The sequence below is a fragment of the Camellia sinensis genome, chromosome 5 (assembly GCF_055761805.1).
Source record: "Camellia sinensis isolate YWXY chromosome 5, ASM5576180v1, whole genome shotgun sequence".
NCBI lineage: Eukaryota > Viridiplantae > Streptophyta > Magnoliopsida > Ericales > Theaceae > Camellia > Camellia sinensis.
Window position 1 is genome coordinate 131,739,754 of NC_138965.1, and position 24,047 is coordinate 131,763,800.

At 35.0% G+C, this 24,047-nt stretch overlaps 3 long non-coding RNA genes across 7 annotated transcripts; 1 reads left to right on the forward strand and 2 right to left on the reverse strand.

The window, feature by feature from the left end:
- Positions 1 to 950: 950 nt before the first annotated feature.
- LOC145790865 (uncharacterized) lies at positions 951 to 12,222 on the reverse strand. The gene is made up of 3 exons (XR_014330156.1): positions 11,868 to 12,222; positions 2,050 to 2,118; positions 951 to 1,115 (listed from the first exon to the last, which is right to left on the reverse strand). It is a non-coding gene; the product is annotated as an uncharacterized LOC145790865 (long non-coding RNA).
- Positions 4,501 to 6,414, reverse strand: LOC114280693 (uncharacterized). 4 transcript variants are annotated; one of them, XR_014328878.1, is made up of 6 exons: positions 6,285 to 6,414; positions 5,999 to 6,110; positions 5,650 to 5,770; positions 5,426 to 5,561; positions 4,798 to 4,961; positions 4,501 to 4,675 (listed from the first exon to the last, which is right to left on the reverse strand). It is a non-coding gene; the product is annotated as an uncharacterized LOC114280693 (long non-coding RNA). The 4 variants fall into 4 exon arrangements; XR_014328879.1 differs by having other exon boundaries at positions 4,501 to 4,876; XR_014328877.1 differs by having other exon boundaries at positions 4,501 to 4,912.
- Positions 12,223 to 13,004: 782 nt separating the features above from the next.
- Positions 13,005 to 22,374, forward strand: LOC114261858 (uncharacterized). 2 transcript variants are annotated; one of them, XR_014330158.1, is made up of 3 exons: positions 13,005 to 13,133; positions 15,462 to 15,565; positions 20,934 to 22,374. It is a non-coding gene; the product is annotated as an uncharacterized LOC114261858 (long non-coding RNA). The 2 variants fall into 2 exon arrangements; XR_014330157.1 differs by lacking the exon at positions 13,005 to 13,133 and adding an exon at positions 13,163 to 15,356 and having other exon boundaries at positions 20,934 to 22,373.
- Positions 22,375 to 24,047: the final 1,673 nt, after the last annotated feature.

The following is a 24,047-nucleotide window of genomic DNA, read 5'->3' on the forward strand; positions in this document are numbered from 1 at the left end:
TCCAGCAAACATCACCATAAATAGTTCCAAAAAAAAAAAAAAATCACCATAAATACCACAATCATATAGAGGTCACTTGGCAACTACTATAATAGCATATTTCTTATATTTTTTAAGGTTATATTATCTCTTTATTTTCTTATACATTTTTTTCATAAAAAATAAAAAATATATTTATTTAACACTTCTCAAACAATCTTATCCTGTTTAATCTGGTTATGTACAAACGGGTTCGGTCCTAGTTTGGCAAAAGCTGTGTTTGGCAAGTTATTTTCTTAGTTTAGTTTGGATTTTTTTTTTAAAAAAAAAAAGAAAACTAAAGTGGTCTATAAAGATGAAGTAAAAGTTAAAATATTATATATAACTTATAATTTTTTTTTTTTTCTTACAATTATCAAATTTAGTATAAAAAAAAATTAACTACCATTTTAAATATTAGTTTTTTTATCAGATTAAAATAACTAAAAAAAAAACAAATAGTAACCTTCTCAAACAAGGGGATAGTCAAAAGACTTTTTGCGACCGCTATAAACCGTCGCAAATAATAAAAAACAGTCGCAAAAGACTTTTTGTGACGGCCCATGCGACGGCAAATGGGGGTCGCGAATGTGGGGGTGGCAAATACTTTTTGCGACCGCAAAATAGCAGTCGCAAACTATTTGCGACCGCCTAATCTACTTATCGCGACTAATATTTTGCCGTCGCAAAAAAATTAAAAAAAATACCTACAATGTATTAGCGACCATCTTGTTACCGTCGCAAAAAAAATATAAATAAATAAAATACCTACAATGTTTTAGCAACCTATATTCTCATATATATATATATATATATATTCAAGTAGTATATACAATAAATATAAAGTGATATTTGCAAAAATTCTAATACACATGTATTATTTTCCATCACTTCCCTCAACAAAATTATCTTTCTTCAAAAAAAAAAAAATGTGCATACAAAATATAAACTTCTATACACACAAAACAAATATCCATCAACCATCCTTAAAAGTATTTATACAAAATACTAATAGATTCAAGTACTAAAAAAAAAAAAACTGAATTTAACTCTCAATATCACCCACTCAATCATATCAACTACTCCCTCAACACTACCTGCAAAAATATACATCAATATATTAGTTGCCAAAACAAAAATGGATACAAAGAGCACATTAATTGACTTACTTGGATGCCAAAACCTTTTCCAATAACGGTACAAAGTTCAAAATTGTTCTTAGAATCAATACTAGTTTGAAAAGAGTTAATCATTTAATCATCTCACAAAAATATCACAGAAAAAATCAAGTTGTCACTGGATATAAGCTTTCGAATGTCCCATTGGTACAAGTAACAATACAGCTGAAATTTGGACTATTCAAGCTAACACCCAATGGTTAATTATTGAATTCTAATTATTAAGCAATGACAGGTTGTAGGCTCCATTCCAACGACTGAAAATTGTCAGAGGCCGGAAAAATGTACAAAAAGGGGGATGACCACAATCTCAAGATCAGCAGCTCAAACCTCAAACCCATGCTTATCAGACGAACCAAACCGAACCTCCAATTCACGTCATTCTCAGAAATTCCATTTACAGACCAAAGCTGCAATTACTTAAATTAAGTAACAAAGAATCAGCTCCATAGAAAAAGTTTAGTTCATGCATGCACAAAATTGTTTTTCTCAAAACATTGAGGGAAACAAAATTCACAAACTATAATCCATTATCTAATTATGAAACATTCATGCATGCACGAAATTGTTTCCCTCAAGTTTTGCCTAGCTGCTGGAGCTGATTAATAAGTCATAATGAACCAAGAAAGAAAACCTAAACACAAGCCAGTACATGTTAAACGTAAAGGTATAAATTAATACAGAGTTATATGATACATTGAAAAGAAAGACTTGTACATTTTCTGGACTAGTGACAACATGTCTCATTTATGATTTCTTATTAAAGGCCAGCTGACAATAGGATACTGCAACCAGGTAAAAGAATATACCAGCATATAATGGATTAAAAAAAAAAATTAAGCACAAGACTTACTGTTTTACGAACTCCAACAGGTGACTCTCCAAAAATGTCATCACAAAACATATCATTTGACCTCTCACTCTGCAAAATCAAACAGAAACCGAAATCATGTACCTATATAGAACAAACTACCCAACATGTGTTATTCAATTAACAATAACAAAAAACATAAATCATCTTGATTCATAAAAAACATAAACCAATAGAAGAACAAGAAAAATTAAACAATGAACCAGGTTGGTTAGCTCTTCCTAAATTAACACTTCCTATACATTGGGTACCAGATTGACAAAATTTAAACATTGGGGACCAAATCGACAAATTTTAAACAATGAGGACCAAAATGACAAAAGACTCTTACTTTGACAACCAAAAATATAATTAACCCGATATGGAATATGGATGAAGTTATTTGCACTAAGCAACGAATGGTTTGAGGGCTGTGTTCACATAATTCTTCCAGTCCACATTCATGGTTAGAAACATCAAAATTTATGGATTTTGTAACGCCCTCAAAATAATAACATTAAACCCATCAAATAAGACATGCATTTACATATAAACTAACCACATTCTTTTATTCCTTAGAGTTCCATTACATAAGTATTACATGTTAACATCATAACAAAATGCCCTATGGGCTTACAGCTTTCCAAGTTAACACTTGGTTACAACAAAAGAGTACTAACTCGTTTACACATAAAGCCCTTGGCTTGAAGTTACATGTAATACATCAAAAGTAAAACGACAAAACATGTCCGCCTCTAGCCTCCCAAGCTATGTCCTTGGAGGTGGCATGCTTCATGTACCTGAAAATGATATTCCCATATAGGGTGAGCCACAGCCCAGTAGAAATACACTAAACCAACCATGAACAATGACTAAAATATTAGCAATTGATAGATGGCCAACACTGGTACAATCACATATTTATGTCATACGACTTATGAGTCCAAGTTTCCTTTCATTTTCCCTTTTTCAACGGATAGGCATATAAGCACTAACCACATTCACAACAGATATGTATAACAACAATATCCACATTCTCAGATAAGCAAATAAGCTATATCCACATTCTACAACAGATATGTATAACCACAACATCCACAGATAAGCATATGAGCTATATCCACATATCACAAAGATAAGCATATAAGCTCTATCTTTACTTCTAGACAAGCATATGAGCTGTATCTACGGAGTTCATCCCCTATCTTCTCCCAACACTAACCGGTTTAGAGGTACATCCCCTATCTTCCCCTAAACCGCAGAGTACATCCCCTATCTCCTCCTCTACACAAAACGTATATAAACACATTGGTTCTATATACAATCACCCAATACATACAGTTAATGTATTCTATCAACCGTCAAGTTCCATGACACACTTCATTGATTAGTTTCAGTTGGCCTAATCATCATGCATTGTCTACAACAATCACGACTATCCTCCACCGATAGCCCAAAGCAGTTATTTCTAAACAGAAAATAAATGCACAATGGATATTCAATCAACATTTCATTTCTTCATTTTTCTCAATTAATTATCCCAATTAATTAAACAATGTAATTAGGTCAATTCCCATAATTAACATTTCAACCCTTAGGTCCCATTTTCATCAATGATTTAACAATCATTCCATTTTTCTATGCCAAACATGCATCTAGGTTTATTATGAATAAAACCCCAACTTTTGTAAAATTACACAAAAGCCCCAAACTTTCACAAAATTACCAAACCAAGCCCAACATCTCAAAATACCAAAATTTAAAGACAAAATCCATAGAGAGGAGTAGGATATCCCTACCTCGAAGTTTTAGCCCAAAAGGAGATGAAGACTCCAAGATTAACTTGCTCCAAATCCAAACTTTTTCAGATTAAATCGAAGCTCTCAACGCCCTCTATCTTTTTAACAAAGGCCCTAGGCTAGATTCACACCCTAGGGAGATCAAATCTTAGAGAGAATGCAAGTTTAGAGAGAGAGGGTGTCGGATTTAGGTTTTGCTCAAAGAAAGGGACTAAAAAAGTGATGTTTAAGACGCTGCTGTCCGCTGATATAAAACACGCTCGCTCGAGCGAAGACTTGGTCGCTCGAGCGACCAGACACAGAAAACTCTCGCTCGAGCCAAGAAGTTCTCGATCGAGCGAAGAAAAATCCAGACCGCTCGAGCGAAGGAAGCTCGCTTGAGCCAAGAAATGGAACTCTCAGGTCCAGAACCAGACGCAACACTACTCTCGCTCGAGCGACAAACTCCTCGCTCGAGCGAAGGACTAAAAATCTGGGCAGCAACACTAGGCTCCCAAACACAACCAACCTGTAACAAACCTGCCCAACACATCCCATAACTCAATATACAAAGTACAAAGGATGCAAACTAGATAATAAACAACAACCAACATCCACGGACACATGTCCGGATCACTGTACAACAAGGGTAAACCCGGGATCGCTATAGATTTGTTCCTCACTTCCGGAGGTGAACAGAAAGGGGGAAAACAAAAAAGATAGTTCGTACTACCTGTTCAATTCTGAAGTCGAGCAACTTCCTCCACGGCCACAAAGAACATCATTGTTATCATCTGTTTCCAGCCCCTTGCACACCATCTCTGCACACTGTTTCTGAACAGGTGAGCCAACTAAACAGAACTCATTTTAATCTTCAATGAGTGATTAAATCATAATTGACCAATCATTCCATGATGATAGACAATTATCAATTCATAGAAAGCTGAGAAAAAAGGAGTGAAGATTTGGGTACCAACAAAGCACCAATCGTTCTGCAATTGAAGTGACGACAGTTTCTCCAGAAATATCTCCTGTATTCAATTTCTGTCAACCTAGAATATCAAGACTTTGGAATTAACCACAGCCCTCTGCCATGAAAACATGAGAAAAAATGAACCGGCAGCAAATAATTGTACCCTGGAAATAAGAAAGTCAGTAAAGAACTTAATAAGTGAAATTTTACTTATTACCCCCCTCCCCCCAAGAATAAATAAATTTTATTCTTATTACCGGCAGCTATTTCCATTTTTGTGATGCTGTATGAATCTAGGAAAGTACAAAATAGTGGTTCAGTTTAAAAAGCCGCCTACACCCTCCCCCCACCTATTACCCCCCTCCCCCCAAGAATAAATAAATAAAAACATAAACATAAAAAATACAAAATACAAAATAAAATAAATAATCAGTGTACAAGACACCTCCAAAATGAGCAAATAAAAAGCTGCAGAAAAAGCTTTAGAAAACTTATAAAATTGGAACCTCTGTATCGAGAAAAAATTCAATGAAACGGTTATACCATGTCATTGTCAGAAATATACGAGTAGTATGGTATGTATGCATGACAACATGTACATTGTACACAATGGATTCAAAATTATTACCTGGGAAACTCCAAACACAAAGGCTTCAGACCCATGTATACTGATAAAGAGATGAATTTCTTGCAACGAGCAAGTTGGCCTGATATCAGACTTCCAGTGAGGCCTTCCACATTTACATTGCATCATGTATAATAGTCTGAAATACAGAAAAATTGGCAATGAGCAGACAAGCCCCATCAGAGCAGTAACACAGGAAAGGATGTAATCTGAAATACCTTCAATACCAGATTTAGTGTGGTCACGCTCTGATGGACTTGGGTACCAAGGTTAAAACTGATCCACAGGTGAACATCCAGGGCTTTGATCCAAAGGAATTAAAGCAATAAAATAGAAAGTAACTCAATCCTGAATTAAATGAAATACATAGTCAAAACAACCAAATAACACAAAGGCAACTTTTATGATCAATTAACAGAAGAATGGGAGAAACACTTTACAAGTCATCAATGAAACAGTAAAACACACAACTGGCTTTAGTCAATTTTGCCATCTATGTACTCAAAAACCAACCAGCTTTTGACAGGTCAAGTTCTAACACACCATTGAATGTGTTTGTTTGCATTTTGTGGTCACCTTAAGAGAAATACATAATGCAATCCGGTACTGAAGGACTCCACCAATCCTAACTTCATGACATTGGTAAATCTGCAATGCATTCTGTGTATCCTGTACTTCAGATCCATACCTAAAGGTGGATAAAAGAAAAAATAAGAAAGAAAAAGCAGGTTTTAGTAGTTGATCAACAACCTATGGAGCTTTTATATTAATAATCACGATATAATGTAATCATCCATCAATTATGCAGTATGGCACAATATAAGACATAACAAGAAGTATGAATCAGAGAAGGTTATCATACCAATTACTTGGCTGAAGAAATGCGCGTCAATGATGGCATCCAGCTGCTTGAAGCACCAACTCTATTCCCAAATACACGGCCAACATTTGAAGATTCAGTTGGCTCCTCTGGTCTTGGAAGATTTCTTATGTTCGGTTCTGTGATCGATTATGTGGAATTAGAATTATTCAAGTTTTAACAGTGAGTGACTGGAGAATTATAATAAAACATATGTTAAAGTTTGAAGATTTAATCAAACTGAAGTTTGGGAGAAAACTAGAGAGTGAAAAGTATAATATAATTTTCTCATATATACAAAGAAAGAAATAAGGAAAGAAAGATTAAGCATCACCAGAGAGAAAGAAATAAGGAAAGAAAGATTAATAGAGGTTACAACACAACAACATAAGGTATTTGCAATTTTTTGAAATCTATAGAAGTAACAAACACCAGAGAGAAAGGCTAAAGCCAAGAAGAGAACAAAATGAAACAAACAAACAGACTACCATAAACAGCATCCAAATCAAGCGAAAAAAAAAAAAGAAGAAAAAGGCAGTTTGGTGTTGCTTTCTAGTACAATTGTTAATACAACTTCCCAGAATTAGGTCACTCACTCTAAAGATAATCTGCATGGATATTAGCTTTCAAATAATAGCATCCACATTCATTTCTTAAACCTTCTGTTGGCTTATTTTTCCTACGAAGGAAAATATCATAAATGCGAGCGTGCCAGCAAGGATTGAAAAATCCTTACAGATTAAATTCAAGCCAATTATCAAGCGATTGTGTTGACGGTTCTTTTTCCTCAACGAAGAGGACTTCAAAATTGTCAAGTGTAGAGAAAAGAAAAAGTAAAAGAAGAAAAAGGGACGGAGAAAGATGATTGAGTGAACAATCGAAGTAATAATTACTTACCTCTACTCCTATGCTTCGAAAAGAAAGTGCATAAAATGCTTCGAAATGAAAATGCTGAAAATAAATGCTTCGAAATATAAATCTATGTTAAACTACTCCTAAGATAAGGAAAATGACAAGAAATATTGAAATCAAGTGTCTTTGATTTAAGTTCTGGATCTTTTACAATGTAGCCATTAATGGCTATTTATAGAAGAAAAAATACAGCAATAACTACTTAGTAACTACCCATTTCTTCCATCTTCATTCTTGTCTTGCCATGTGTCCTTCCACTCATCCACTTTGTCCTCCCACTCATCCACTTTGTCCTTCACATTCTCCATTATCTCTATAACTTCTTTTAACTTCCAAATGAATAAAAGGATGCCACGTGTCCTGCAATTATATAAATAATAAATAATAATAAAAATTGCAGATTTATGGTGTTAACATTACCCCCCGCGGCCCTTAAAAATGATGTTTATTTGAATTTTTGAAGGGCCGAACCAAGCACATGACTAACCTAAGCAGCAAAGTGCTTCGAATGATGTAACAACACCAATAAAGTGCTTCGAATGAGTATGAAATTATGACTAGATGACTCGAATTATTACTAGTAACAAGCTTCGAAAGTGATATAAAGGACCAAAATCATTCTTCGAAGGTCGATGGAACCGACAAAAGACGAATTACATCCTCAAAAATACTCGACAAAGCTTCGAAGGTTCACAACCACCATTATTATTTCTTCGAAGCTGTTGTTGATGCAAGATAGAGTGCTTTGAAGCTTACAAAATTATGGCAAAACGGCTTTCGAAGCAACTTATGGCGGCTTTCGAAGCTGTTTTTGGCCAACATTGTGGTTATTCAAAACTTATATGTTCTGGTTCACACATAATTAATGAAAATATTAATTTTGTGCTTCGAACCAATTATTAATTCTTCGAAGACACCAAAACTGTTGTTCTTCGAGCCAACTTATGATGCCAAAAACAGGCATTATTCGACAACTAATTAATTGTCATTTTACATATATTTGAAGAGATGTACACATTTCGAAAGTTTTCAAAGTTTTATACAGTTTCGAAGGTGAAGCAATCAACCTTCGAAACAACTTTTGATGTTTTGAATGTATCTTCAAAGCTTTATACAGCTTCGAAGGTGAAGTAATCAACCTTCGAAACAACTCTTGATGCTTCGAATGTATCTTCGATGCTTTGATTGTGTACATACAAACAAGTGGCCATCAATTTGAAAAGATAAGCCATTCTCAACCATTTATTTAAATGCACAGGCTTTTCTAGCCAAGTTCATGCATTTTAAATGGTCATCCCTTGTTCTTAGTGCTTCGAACTCATAAGAACAATTTGTTAATTTTATTAGCCACATCATCAGAATTATATTTTGATGTGAACCACAAATCCAAAAAGGATTTTGAACACCAAAAGTCATGGTATAGTGTGACCATGAAAATTCATACTTTTTGACATTTTGAAAAATGTCAAAAATTTTGAATTCATGAACAGTGGCTTGTTCATTATTCTTGACCATGTTTGCTTTAAAAATATGACTTTTGCCGAATTGATTTTCATAATTATTTAGCAAAGTGGGTTGTTTTTCCATGTTAGCCATTAATGGTTTATGAAAATCACCCATAGATATGTTATTTTCATTACTTGACTTTCTAAAAATTGGTTTTGAGACCCCCCGAGCCATGCATGAAACATCATTCTTAGCCAAATTTGGCTAAAAAACATGCTCTTTCGTTATGTTAATTTCATAATTTGGCTCTTTAAAAACGGATTCTTGAATCCCCCGAGCCATTGATGAAATCAACTCTTTGCTTTTACTATTTTTAACCATGGAAAAATTCTGAAAAAATTCACCAATTCCGGCCATTAAGGCCTCATTTAAAGACTTAGTAGTGAGAGTTGATAACTCATCATTCCATTGGCGAATTTCCATATCAAGTTGATGAATTTCTCCAATTAAATGGTGTCTTTTTTCTTCCACCAAATAATATTGTAAGGGATGAAAATTTATTTCATCAAGAAAATGGATCTCTTCTTGAAGATCCAAAATTTCTTGTTTACGCCAATAAATTTCATCTTGACAAGTTCGAATGGCGAAATCCAAATCGTTTGTCATTTCTTACACTTAGCTGTCCCACTGGGCGTGCCAAAAAATGTTGGCTTATTTTTCCTATGAAGGAAAATATCATAAATGCGAGCGTGCCAGCAAGGATTGAAAAATCCTTACAGATTAAATTCAAGCCAATTATCAAGCGATTGTGTTGACGGTTTTTTTGCCTCAACGAAGAGGACTTCAAAATTGTCAAGTGTAGAGAAAAGAAAAAGTAAAAGAAGAAGAAGAAAAAGGGACGGAGAAAGATGATTGAGTGAACAATCGAAGTAATAATTACTTACCTCTACTCCTATGCTTCAAAAAGAAAGTGCATAAAATGCTTCGAAACGAAAATGCTGAAAATAAATGCTTCGAAATATAAATCTATGTTAAACTACTCCTAAGATAAGGAAAATGACAAGAAATATTGAAATCAAGTGTCTTTGATTTAAGTTCTGGATCTTTTACAATGTAGCCATTAATGGCTATTTATAGAAGAAAAAATACAGCAATAACTACTTAGTAACTACCCATTTCTTCCATCTTCATTCTTGTCTTGCCATGTGTCCTTCCACTCATCCACTTTGTCCTCCCACTCATCCACTTTGTCCTTCACATTCTCCATTATCTCTATAACTTCTTTTAACTTCCAAATGAATAAAAGGATGCCACGTGTCCTGCAATTATATAAATAATAAATAATAATAAAAATTGCAGATTTATGGTGTTAACACCTTCTAGCTAATTAACAAAACAATGAACATTAAAAAAATAAAATTTAAAATTTAAAAATTAATCTAAATTGGAAGGATCTGAAACAGCTAACATATTTCATAATAGGCCACTTGTCTCTTTCCTCATGACATTAAAAAAACAACTCCAAGTTACATAAGTAAGAGTAAATGCATAAGTAAGAGTTTAAATGCATAATAGGCCACTTGTCTCTTTCCCCTTTTAAAAATTTGCATAAGTAAGAGTTTAAATGCATCACTTTGACTAGAAATCTGCATGGTTATTAGCTCTCGAATAGGTTAAAAATGGACAAACGATTAAAAGATCTTCAAAAGTCCCAATTGTACAACACCCAGAACCTAAGACCTTATTTTAATGTTCAATCTAAGGCCTAAAAATACCGTAGTACATTTGCCATTCAAAAAGCCTCGCCAATGTAGTCTTGCTGTTTACCATCAGGCCAAACAGCCCCTTTAATATATATATATATATATATGTATGTATGTTGGATGGACGAGAAGTGTCAAAATTTCTAGAATGTGTCTGACCCTGGCCAACATGTCTTGTTTCCATTTTGTGTGTCAAAATTTCTAAAACTAATTTAAAATCCTACAACTCAGTTATAGATAGTGAGAAAACACGCATCGATTAGTTTGAAATGAAGGCATTGAGGTCGTTGTCTAACCTTAAATCAATGAAATAACTGTCAACATTAAGTCTCTCAGAAGTCCTTATACGCTAGCTGAGTTAGGTATGGGCTTGATCTGTAATGACAGAAACGAGAGTTAAAAAAATATTAGATCTAGAATTTTTTCTTTCCTAAATAGAACATGTCTGATTGATATTCAAAGCACATGTAGCAGCCATGAAATGAACAGCATATTCAACAATTTTGCAGAGAGAAGTAATTTGAACAATTCAAGCGATGAAGTGTTTCCAGTAAGGAGCTTCCAAATTACTGTCAACAAGTCCGGCGGAGGACCGTTAACTGAGTCAAAGAAAGGATGTGAAGACCTTTTTCCATCACAAATTTTCCATCAACTTTCTTACCCAAAAGTACAAACCCCAATAACAAAGTGATCATTTTCAATAATCAATTGCACCATCAACAATTATCATAGATAAAACAATTACTTTCTCTTAATAATTATGTGAAGAACATAAACTGAAAGTATCTATAAAAAGCTTGAAGATCTACACCTTCCTTTAAAAGCTCATATGCCTAATATCAACAAGCAGTACAGAAAATGATGGATCATAATTTTCTCATAAAATGAAGGTCTTTTCAAACACTCCATTAAAGATCACTTTGACTACAGAGGTATGATTAAATCCATCAAATAAAACTATCAAACATGTGAACAAAGTCAAATGAACAAAGGAGAGCTTTGAAGCACCCTGTTTTCTGGTACCTTCATCAACAACAGCATGTCTAGGAGTCCTTTTTTTTTTTTAAAAAGGTCTTTATTTAGTAATGCTCAGAACTGGTAAACATTTCAGAAATAGGCGTTCACAGTACCAACACTAAGCAATATATTAGCAACATTCCATCTGGAGGTGATACTGTTGTAATTTACACACTGTTGTAATTGAACAACACATATCGGTGATACATTACATGGATATATATATATATATATAGAGAGAGAGAGAGAGTACGAAGAGCAGAGAGGAGAGCAAGATTACAGAGAGAGACAAACAGTTGAATCGATTAATGTTTCGATTTACACATTACAAATTAATCGATGAAGATACGTCAAACATTACAAAGAGTAAGATTCGAGCGATGAAGATGAATCGATGAAGATGTGCCAAACATTACAGAGAGGGACAAAGAGAAGTGTTTAGGCTTACCGATTATGAATCTCGATTATGGATCGATCGAAATCTTCATCAACAGCAGATTGAAATCTTCAAATCTTCATCAACAATCGATCAAAATTTTCAAATCTTCTTCAAAGTGAGAGTCTAGTGAGAGAGACAGTGAGATTTGAGCGAGAGAGTCGAGCGACAGACATATTTTGAGAGAGAGAGAGTTCAGATTTGGGAAATAAGGGGAAAAAAGGGGGACGGGTCAAGTTTTTTAGTGATTTGGGGGTTTTTTATTTTTTTTATTTTTAAGAACACGGTTGGGTCAATTAAAAAGAGATTTTTTGCGACCGCAAAACAAACGGTCGCAAAAAGATAGACGCAGAAAGTCATATTTCTAGTAGTGAGTGGAGGTGTTTGGTGGGATTTTTTTGAGCCAACTTATGGCTTTTGACTTCTAAAAGTTATTTTGGACTGTTTGGTTAAACTTATTTCAAACAGCTTCTAATTTTAACAATTTATTTTAAGTCAAAAAAGCTAATTTTGAGAAGCTGCTCACCCCTTGCTTCTGATTATCAACTTCTGCTATGGACATGTTAATTCACGGTTATACTCTTAAATTTTTTTATTTTTTATTTTTTATTTTTAAAAAAAAGACCCAAATGGACTATAAAATATTATTATTATTTTTTATGAGAAATGTAGACAAATAGTGAATAATAAAAAATAAAAGTTAATTGAAAAAGTTACTTCACAGCTTATTTAACAAACACTCCTCAGCAACTTAAATCTATAATTTAACAGCTATACCAAACAGATTAACAGCTTCTGATTAAAGTCATAATCTACAATCTGTTAAACTATAATCTATAGGCCCTGTTTGGTAGAACTGTGGGAAAGTGATTATAACTTATAGCCTAACAGCTTATAACTTATACCTGTGAACATAAGCTGATTTTTGGCTTATAGATTAAGCTTCTCTTCCCCCACTCAAAGAATAAGTTGATTTTTGACTTACAAAAAGCTATAAGCTGTATTGTTAAACTGAATCAAACACATCCAAATAGCTTAAATTAAGCTAAAAACTGAAATAAGCTAGTAATAAGTTCTACCAAACAAGGCCATAATTTGTTTTAACAGTTACACCAAACAGGACCAGTATGGTTTTAAAAAAATAAACCGGTTCGAAGCCAATCTAACTGGTTTTTTTAAAACATATTAAACCCTAGCGGCTAGCCATTCTCCCACTCCTCACACTCTTTCGTCTTTCCTTCGCAATCGCACGTCTAGCTGGTCTGATAACTCCTATTGGTGAGTAATTTGTCTTATTTCTTTAATTTTTTCCCTTTGATTTAGGGTTTTTATTTATTTTTTTGTTTAATTGTTTGTTTGTTAATCTCTTTAACTGTGCTTGTCCCCTTTGTAAGTCTAAATTAAAATAAATTATCACAGGTCCGTCTCATATCCTTACAATTCTATTGATTACATACCCATTATTTTCTCTCTCCCTATATATTTTTTATGCATTGCAGAAAGCCTTTCGTTTGCATGTCAGGCTTTTTATTTTGTTAGTGTTTATTTTTGGCTATTTTAGCTATAAAAAATTAAAATAGACTTTTTAGTCTAAGGTAAAACTTCACCTCCAATCCATAGGCATTTTATTTTTTCCTCTTTAGTCTCAGGCTAAACTAGTCAAAAGCAAAAACCAAACACCAAACCACATCCCAAATGAAGTAATCAATAAAATTAGAAGGAGTCTATAGTTGGAATTGCTGATAGATAGAATAATTCCTCATAAATTAGGCTTTTTAACTATTAATTTTAATTTTTATTGATTACGGCTTTTTAGTTTCTGGGCTATCAGGTACTAATTGTTAACTTTTGGATAACTGACTTGATTCTGTTCTCATACCTTTTTTATTGTATTAATGGACTGGTTATATTAGATTTGGGTCATTTTAGTATTTCACTTAATTGATTAGCTCTGTTGTGGAGGAATCATGAACCCAATTCGGTTCGGTTCAGTTCTCGTCGGTGCCAACAGTCCAGTCTGGTTCTCAAATTTATGGAATCATTAGGACCTGTTTGGTTCCTAATGTACATCGTGACCGTGCACTTTAAATTTTGAAGCTCTTTACAGATTGTTTGACACTATTTTATTAGGAATATGAATCGTTCCGGTATGTGGAATGAGAATGGGAGTATAGTAAGTGACATTCTCTAAAATTTCATGAGATAAATTATAGGCTTGTATAGCTTACACTATTAAAATTAAGATTCTTTTAGAGCAATTTTCTTTTACAGTTAGACATCCAGTGAAATGTATGTCTTTTTTGTTCTTTTTTCTTTTTCAAATTAATCATGTACCAAAACATTTCTATGAGCATTTTGACCCATTTTTTGTGTTTTGTTCAGTGAAAACTCCACTCCACTTAGATTTTAGTTTATTATTTTTGAATTTTTTTTTTCTCAAGGAACTGTTGAAGTATTTATTGGGAAAAAAATTGGAATTGATTTGGATCACTAAATTCATCATTTTGCAACAAAAGTGTATCATGTTTTGGAACTTGCATTCCAAAACATAATTTGTGAGGGTATTAGTGTTTTCTGGTAACACTATACGGACACAATTCTTACTCTAGATACTATATCTACGGAAATCGAAGTATATGCCTAGATGTTATTTCTTCTTTCTTCTTCATATCTTCATGCTCCACACCTTTATAACTTCCAAACCTAATCTTAACCAACTTCTTTCCTTTTTCTTAACCCTGCTTTGCAAGCCTATCTACAACACATTAATTCATTAACCAATCGACCATAACAAAAGAGTAAATCTAACCAGCTTATGCTAAGTCACAGCACTCAGAAGAACTGTTGGATAGTTGCATGTCCATCCCCAAAACCCTACCATTTTGCAACCCTAAATCCTAAAAACTTATATTAACCAACTATTCAGCTCTATCATCTTATGAAAGCATAGACACCTCTCCAAAGGTTATGTACTAGTGTCTGATATGTTTGGGAGTGGGGACACGGAGGGTCCCATTTTTTAAAAATATTTTCGAAAGAATAGCATACCAAGGTTGATGAATTTGATGAGAATTAATATTTGACACAAGATAAATATATAATATTAAAAAATATGATATGTCTAATAAATATTTAAAATTATATGTTTTGCTCAAGTCCTAGGCATGTCGTGTCCTGCATTTTTTAAAAATTTGCATGTCCATATCCGTGTCATGTCATGTGTTTGTTTTTGTGCTTCTTAGATAAAATTTAACAACATCAGCCCTAAATCTCTCCCTCCACGTTGCCCTAGGATAACTTCGGACTCACGACTTTTAGGAGAGTGTTCCCCTCATTTATCCTACATTTTGCTTCTCCATGAATATCAATGCAATGATGTTGAGCTTCAAGTTAAGTTATTCTGGTTATGATGTTACATTTGTTTAACTTTTTTTTTTTTTTCTTTTTCCCCTCACTTGTTTTAAAGTGGAACTATAGACACAATCGTAAGAAGGCGGAAGAGTAAGCTTTTTGAATAGCCATATTATTTTGTTATTTTAACGACTTCAAAAATCTAATATTTTTAGGGTTATTTTGGGAATCTCACAGCTTATATTCAAATTGTAGGGTATACTTAGAGAGGTTAATTTCCCTCAATGTTCAAATGTTCTCCTTGTGAAACATGTTTCAAAGAGGCTCAATTGATGCTATATTGCCAGAACGTGAACAAGGTAAGTTCTTCATAAGGTGGAAAGAAGCTAATAGTAATAATATTGAAAGCTTTGTGCCAAAGCAAAACAGTATAGTCAATTGTCTCTTGAACTTAGCTCATTGTTAGGCCATCAAATATTTAATTGGCCTTTTGTGATTGAAGATTTTTCATTGGGCATTCACGCACTGCTTTTGTTCAGAAACATAGTGAAGAATTCATCATTTCCCTCTAATGCACCTTTAATGTTTGCCGGTTTGCGTATCTTAGAATCATCAGATGATCCTGTGAAAATATATTGTGAGTCTTACAAATTAGGCATGATTATGGTTGTACATATTAGAGTCCTATTAGAGGCGTAATTGTATTAGAGTCCTATTAGAGACATGATTGTATTTTCCTTTTTGGTCTAGGAGTTAGAGCTATATAATCTAAGGTCTGATTGTAATCAAACACACAATTGAATATACAGAAATATAGAAAGCTTACATGGTATTAGAACCACTTCTGAAACCCTAGGTCTGGCCTTGATCATTCGAATCATTCGAAGTTCTTCGTTCTTACTTGCTGGGTCTTTCTGGGTCGATCGAAGCTAGCCCTCTTTGGGTCGTGACAGTCGCGAAAGCCATCTCCGAAGCCACAAAGGTCTTGCTGGGTTGTGACAGTCTTCTCTGAAGTCGCGACAACTCTCTCTATCTTCGCCGAAATTGCGATTGCCTTTTGGTACTGGGTCTGGGCTTGAGGGATCTCTCTCTCTCTTGCGACCTTTGCGTTGGCTCTCAGTCTGGTCTTTGCTCTCAATTTTGCTCTCTCTCGATCTTCAGTTTTGTTCTTTGTGTTCTGATTTCAGTCCACCTTGACCCCTCTGTCTCAACTTTGGATTATTGCAGGTTGACTCCTCAACTTTATTGGGTTTTATCACTGTATCAGTTCTCTTTTTTTATTTTATTATATTTTATTTTTTTATTTCTGGTTCATTACAATGTTGGAAGCTAAAATCGAAGCTAAAATCTAAGCTATTAAATGCAAGCTTACAAATGACAACTATGTTTATTGGTCTAGTGTTATAAAAATTTTCTTCTTCGTCGAAAAAAATGGGGATATGTTTCTGGATTTGTTCCTCATCTATCGGATCCCAACCAAGAAGACTATCTGAGTTCCTGTGACACTTGGGATTGTGATAATGCTTAAGTTTTGACTTGGTTCCATAACTCTGTGGATGACCGTATCGGGATGATGTTCTCTAAATATAGCACAGCCAAAGATGTATGAGATTACTTACAAAGTGTTTATCAGCAGTCCAACTTTTCCAAATGGTATGAGTTGGAAACAGCTATTCAAGGAGCTCGTCAGCGGGATTTGTCTATTCAAGACTTCTACATTGAGATGACAGGCCTCTGGGATCAGCTGGCTCTCATGGAACCATCTAGCCTCAAGACACTAGACGCTTATGTCGAGTTTCGGGCGCAAGGTCGTTTAGTGCAATTCTTAATGGCACCCTCCCCTCAGTATGAGGCTATCCGTGGTGGTATTTTTCATCGGTCTCCTCTCCCCTCTGTGGATGCTATTGTTCGTAAGCTTCTCTCTCAAGAAACCCATCTTAAGATAGCCAGTCAAACTTTGTCTTCTTGGCTCCTATTCCGTTTCTTCTACTGTCGAACCCCCTACCTTATTAGCTTCAGGCCAATGCAAAGCCCAAGAAGGGGCCACTAGCCTCTGATGAATGTGCTTTTTGCCATCAGAAGGGCCATTAGAAGTACAACTGTCCCAAGAAGGGCTGTCAATCTGCTCAGTCTTCGTAGCCGCCTCAGCTACAGTCCCGAGGTCCTGTTCCGAGTACTTTTCGCCCTCCTGCTGCTTATACTGCCTCTGCCCCGGCTTCTGATCCTGACTTGGCTTCCTTAAGTACCCAAATTGCTCAACTTCAGCACCTTTAGTCCACCTCTCAGTCATCTTCATCTGCCTCTCCTCATTCAGGTTTGCTTGGGTCCTCTTCAGTTATTTCTTCCTCTGTCTGGCTTTTTGATTCTGGTGCCTCTCATCATATGACTTCTCACATTTCTTACTCCAACACTGTATCCCCCCTCTCTTTCCTATTATTATCAATACTGTTAATGGGTCTAGTCTATCTGTCTTATCTATTAGGTTTGTTTTACCCTCTGCTATGTCTGGTGTTACTATTCCCTCTGTTTTTTATGTTCCTCAACTGTCTGTTAGTTTGCTTTCTATCAGTCAGCTTGATACTTCTGGTTTTGATGTTATCTTTTCTTTTTCTATCTTTTGTGTGCAGGATCAGGTATCCAAGAAGCAGATTAGGACCGGCCGTAGAGTTGGACATCTCTATGTGGTGGAAAGTTTGCATCTTCTTCAGTCCACCTCCCCCGTTGCACTTTCATCTTTTCAGTTAGATTCTCAGTCGAGTCAGTTTTATTTATGCCATTCTCGCTTAGGTCATTTGTTTGTTAACTGCTTGCAGTCTTTAGCTCAGTCAGGATTGTTAGGTAAACTTTCTCCTAGTCAAATTAATGAGTGTCGAGGATGTAAACTTGCTAAAATGACAGTTTTACCTTTTAATAACAGTACTTCTATTTCTGCTTCCCTTTTTTCTCTTGTCTATACTGATGTCTGGGGACTTTCTCCTATTATCACTAAAGGGGGTTCTGCATATTATGTGTCATTTGTTGATGATTGTATCCGCTATACCTGGGTTTATCTTATGGCTCATAAATCTGACTTCTACTAGATATATCGTACCTTTCAGTCTATGATCACTATATAGTTTGGGGTCACCATTAAAATACTCTGGTCTGACATGGGTGCGGAATACTTTAAAACTGAATTCTGTGAGTATTTGGCCAAATTAGGCACCATTCACCAAACCTCCTGTACTGATACCCCTGTCCAAAATGGTCGTGCTAAGCTTAAACACTATCATCTCCTTGAGACAACTCGATCTCTTCTTCTCTCTGCCTCTGTTCCGACACCATTCTGGGATGAGACAGTTCTTACCACTGCTTTCCTCCTTAACTGTATGCCAACTCCCTTACTCTCCGGTCGATTCCCTTATGAGGCTCTGTATTCCCAACCTCCCAATTATTCCCTCATACGTGCCTTTGGCTCTGCTTGTTTTGTCCTCCTTCCTTGTAAAGATAGGACCAAACTCAGTGCTTGGTCTCTCTTGTGTGTCTTTTTAGGTTACAGTCTTACTCAAAAAGGCTACCGCTATTACGATTTTGTCTCTCGTCGCCTTTATGTCTCCTGTCATGTTGCATTTCTCGAAAGTCTGTCTTACTTTCAGCTTTTCCCTCTCACTGCTCCAGTTTCCAAAGAGGATTTGGTTCACATTGACCCATTTCCTTCTGAGGTCTCGTCTGATGAATACATCTCCACTGTTTCTCCTAAGCTTGTTCCATCTTCTCCTCCTGCTTCACCTCTAGCTGCTTCTTCTTTTTCATTATTAGTTTATTCTTGTCGTAAGACTCCTCCTTCACCTGTTGTCTTTGCCCCTACTGCTACTCCTCCTACTTCTGATGTCATCAATCCTGCTGAACACTGATATCCTACTCGAGCACGTCATGCTCCAAACAGATTAGGTTGGTCTAATACATGTTTTTTTGCTTCCTATCGTCCTTTTTTGTCTGCTATTCACTCTTTTTCAAAACCTCAATCTTACAAGGAGGCATGTCAGGATCCTCATTGGGTTCAAGTTATGGAGGATGAGTTGTCTGCTCTACAGAAAACTAGTACTTAGGAGTTGGTTCCTTTCTCTGTTGGTAAGAACTTGGTTGGTTACAAATGGGTCTACAAAGTCAAGACTCATTCTGATGGGTCTCTTGAGCGCTACAAAGCTCGTTTGGTTGCCAAAGGTTTCTCTCAGGAGTATGGTATTGATTATGAGGAGACATTTGCTCCTGTTGCTAAGATGACTACTGTCCGTACTTTGATCTCTGTCACTGCTATTTGTTCTTAGCCTCTTTATCAAATGGATATTAAGAATGTTTTTCTTAATGGCCATCTCATTGAAGAGGTTTACATGTGTCCTCCCCCTGGCCTTCACCTTTCACTATTTCTTTGGCTAGTTTTGTCGTCTTCGGTGTGCTCTGTATGGTCTAAAGCAGTCTCCTCGTGCTTGGTATGATCGCTTTCAGATTGCTGTTACCGAGCTTGGGTTTCATCATTCTGCTTCCGACTCTGCTTTATTTCTGAGACATACATCGGTTGGTTTTGTTGCTCTTACTCTATGTGGATAATATGATCATCACTAGCTTTGACTCTTCTGCTATCTCTGAGGTCAAGCAGCATTTCATTCGCACCTTCGAAATAAAAGATCTGGGTCCATTACGGTATTTTCTTGGTATTGAGGTTGCTTCTTTTCCAAAGGGCTATTTTCCGTCTCAGGTTAAGTATGCTAATGAAGTCATTCACCGTACTGGTCTTATTGATACTAAGGTTTTTGATACACTTACTAAGCTTAATGTGAAGCTTAACTCTACTGATAGTGTCCCTTTGGATGATCCCACTTTATATCACGAGCTTGTGGATTGTTTAGTTTATCTGACTGTCACTCACCCTAATCTTGCTTATATTGTTCATGTAGTTAGTCAGTTTGTTTCTACTCCTCGCTCTACCCATTGGGCTACTTTGGTTCGCATTTTTCTCTATCTCAGGAGTACCATTTTTCAGGGCTTACTGTTGTCCTCTACTTCCTCTTTGGACTTGGTGGCCTATGCTAACTCTGATTGGGCTAGTGATGTTACTGATCGCAAGTCTACGTCTAGTTTCTGTATGTTACTTGGTGATTTCTTAATCTCTTGGAAAAACAAAAAACAATCAGTTGTTGCTCGCTCTACTGCCGCAGCTAAGTATCATGCTATGGCTCATGCCACTGCTGAGATTGTTTTGCTTCGTTGTCTCTTGTCTGATTTTGGTGTCTCTCAGTCTTCTCCGACCTCTCTCTATTGTGACAACCGTAGTGCTATTCAAATTGCCCACAATACTGTTTTCTATGAGCGGACGAAACACATTGAGATTGATTGTTACTTTGTTCGCCAATATCTGCAGTCTGCCTCTATCTCGCTTCCTTTCATCCCTTTGGCTTTGCAACTTGCGGACTTCTTCACCAAAACTCATACTATCGCTTGGTTTTAGTTTCTTCTTAGCAAGCCCTCAGTGTTTTTTGCTAAAACTCCTTGAGTTTGAGCGGGGGTGTGAGAATATATACTGAATCTTACAAATTAGGCATGATTGTAGTTGTACATATTAGAGTCCTATTAGAGGCGTGATTGTATTAGAGTCATATTAGAGGCATGATTGTATTTTCCTTTTTGGTTTAGGAGTTAGGGCTATATAATCTAAGGTCTGATTGTAATCAAACACAATTGAATATACAGAAATACAGAAAGCTTACAGATCCATCCCCTCAAATGCCTGATGACAAAGAAAGTAAAGGCGCTTGGTCTTCATTCCCAGATCTCCTTTTATGGATGATAAAGGATAAGCTAGATGCTGCTGTTTGTCCTGATTGGCACTCTGCATCAGCACAGTATCCGAAAGTTCTTCAATCTGCTGGAGATGGGTTGCCATAGATCTGGCAAGAGCACTGATTTTAAGAACAGCTTACAGGAGTTCATCAGTGTTACAAGGAAACATAAATTTAGTATCGACCTGGCCGAATTTCATGGAGCTTCAGTGCTTTTATCGAAACATGGATGGATTCTTCTGCAACAAAGACAGAATTTCTCCAAGCCAAAGGAAAGGTTGCCTGATTCTCTGCTTTTAATAAATCCATTTACAAAGGCTAAAATTAAATTGCCTGATGTAGTAGATCCATCTGGTGGATACACTGGTTCCTTTTCCACCTGTGAAGGCTATCCCAACTTTGTAGTCCTCCTTAAGTTTGGTAATCCTACTCTGATGACTTTTAAAATAGCTAACCCGGGTAATGATGTGTGGACTGAGCATACCTATTTTGGTCAGAGGACAGTATTTTCAGGATACAGAAATCTAATTACTATGGGACAGAATGTGTATTGCTACCATACAACGGGAAGGATGATAATTTACAATATGGCTAGTGATTCGTGGAAAGAGTTGTCCACATTAGAGAATGTGTTTTTAAAAGGTTATATTACATAGCACGAAGGAGCGAAAGTGAAAATCGAGCAAGATGACTACAATTTCTGGTCATTTAAAGTGTATGTGTATAATGATGCTGATACTGCATGGGTGAGGTTGAATAGTGATGCTGTGAGGGACACAAGTTGGTACTTGTGTAACTCGCGCAATTTCTTCTGTGCGAAGGAAAAAGGTTTGAAGGTTTACTCTCTTTGTCCAATGTGAGACAGGCCTGTTCCTAGGAGCCATGATAATGTTGTTTTGTATTGCCAGAAGTACACAAACTCTCCATCTTCCATATCCAGTAAGTATGTTTGCATGTTGGGTTGATATTGGTTAACTAGCAAAATTATTTGGTGCCATGGGGCACCACACCACATAGGCCATGTCATAGACCAATCAGCAAATGTCATCGCCCCAATTTGTCTCTCCAATTATCAACACAAATTTGTGTGCCTAACTTTTATTACTATCACTGTTGAGTTCTAGCACTATGTGGCCATGTCCCAAGAACTTATCTGGTTAACTAATGTTTCTTATTATTATCAGATTTCTTTGAAAAAAAAGACTTGTAAAAACTGTCATTTACTTATCATTTTGGTGTAATATTTTCGTTTCTTGACTTTATAAAACATTTGTATTTTTCAAAGGATTTGGATGAGAACAGTTAATCTCGTCATTTACTTATCAAAAAAACTTGTTTATTGGCTATTCTCCATGCTTTTATCCTCTATACTTTTTCATACTTCATTTTTTGGGTTTCATTTTAGACCCACAATGATAATCTAAATAGTGTGTTTTGTAAATCTCACAATGAAGACCGTCTGTGCAAAAATCAACTTCATCGAATATCGATAAATACATAAATAAATCACTTTTTGTTTTATAAAAGAAGGTTTAAGCTTAAACTCATAATTACTATCCATTTTAAAAAACAAGATGTAATTTATTCATGTATCTAGTGATATGTGATGAAACTAATTTTTTGTATAACTCACCTAAATTATTGGAATTACAAATGTATGGTTTAGAATATCATTGTGTGCTTAGAATGGAGTTTAAAAAATAAAGTATAAAAGAGTATGGAGGATAAGAGTATAGAAAAAAGTCATTCTGCCTCCGTTTGGGAAGTGGGTTGGCTTTTTGGCTTTTTGGCTTTTTGGCTATTTTAGCCTGGGCTATTTTAGCCTGGTTTGGGAAGGGCTTTTTGGCTTTTGGCTTTTTTGACTTTTTTTGTGAGAGAGGATTGTAATGATTATGGGTTGGATTTGATGTTTTGTTTTTTGTGGCTAAAATAGCCTATTTTGTTTTTTGTGGCTATTTTAGCCAAAAAAGCCTGGGCTTTTTCTTCCCAAACAGAGGCTCTATAAGAACACTAGTGTTCAGATTTAATGTAATAAATAATGACTAAAAGAGGCCGTTATACGGCTTATTCAGTACTACTAGTCATATAGAAATATACGGTTCACATCTGTACTTGAGAGTCCTGTGGGGTTCACAACAAGTCTCGTTTTGATGATTCGAATTGTTTATTTTGTTCAGTTATCTGTGTATGTCTATGAAAATAATTAGGTTGATTCAATAATCTTAATCATTTTATTTTATTGTGTTTGCCTTCAAAAAATAGATAGTTTTTTTTTCTCATAAACATATTTGTTTACTGACAAACGCGATAAAATAAAAAAAATATTCAGTGTGTTTGGTTTCAGTTTTTTGAAAATTAAGTTTTTTTGTTTTTCGTATTTTTTTGTTTTTAGTGAATATTTTTAAAATTTTAAGTATTTTTTTTTTTTACTTTTTTAGATATACCTTACTTAGATATATCTAAATAGTAAATTACTTGTGAAAAAATATTTTAAAAAATTAATAAATACATAAAAATACAAAAAATGTACTGAATTTTCATATCTTTTTTGTATTTTTGGTATTTAATGAATTTTTTAAAGATTTTTTTCACAAATATTATACTTTCTAAATGTATTTATGTTAAGTGTGTCTAAAAAATAAAAAATAAAAATTTACTTAAATTATTAAAAAATTCAGCGAAAACAAAAAAATTGAAAGCGAAAAAGTAAAATTTTTTGAAATGTGAATTTTGAAAATTAGAAACAAACAGAGTGATTATGATTATCGGATTAACGTAATTTTATGAAAGATATATACTGAGGTCTTGTTTGGGAACAGGTTAATTTAGTAACTTTTTGACTATTTGACTAAAATATGAGCTAAAAAATACTATTACAAAATGTTTCGGGAAGTTGGTAAAAAACTGGCTTTTGGTTTTTTATCAAGCTTTTTAGCTCTTTGGAAAGTGATTTAGAAAGTTGGTAAAAAGCTGACTTTTGATTTTTTAGTTTAATATTTGTTTATGGTGTCAAATCAAATTAAAA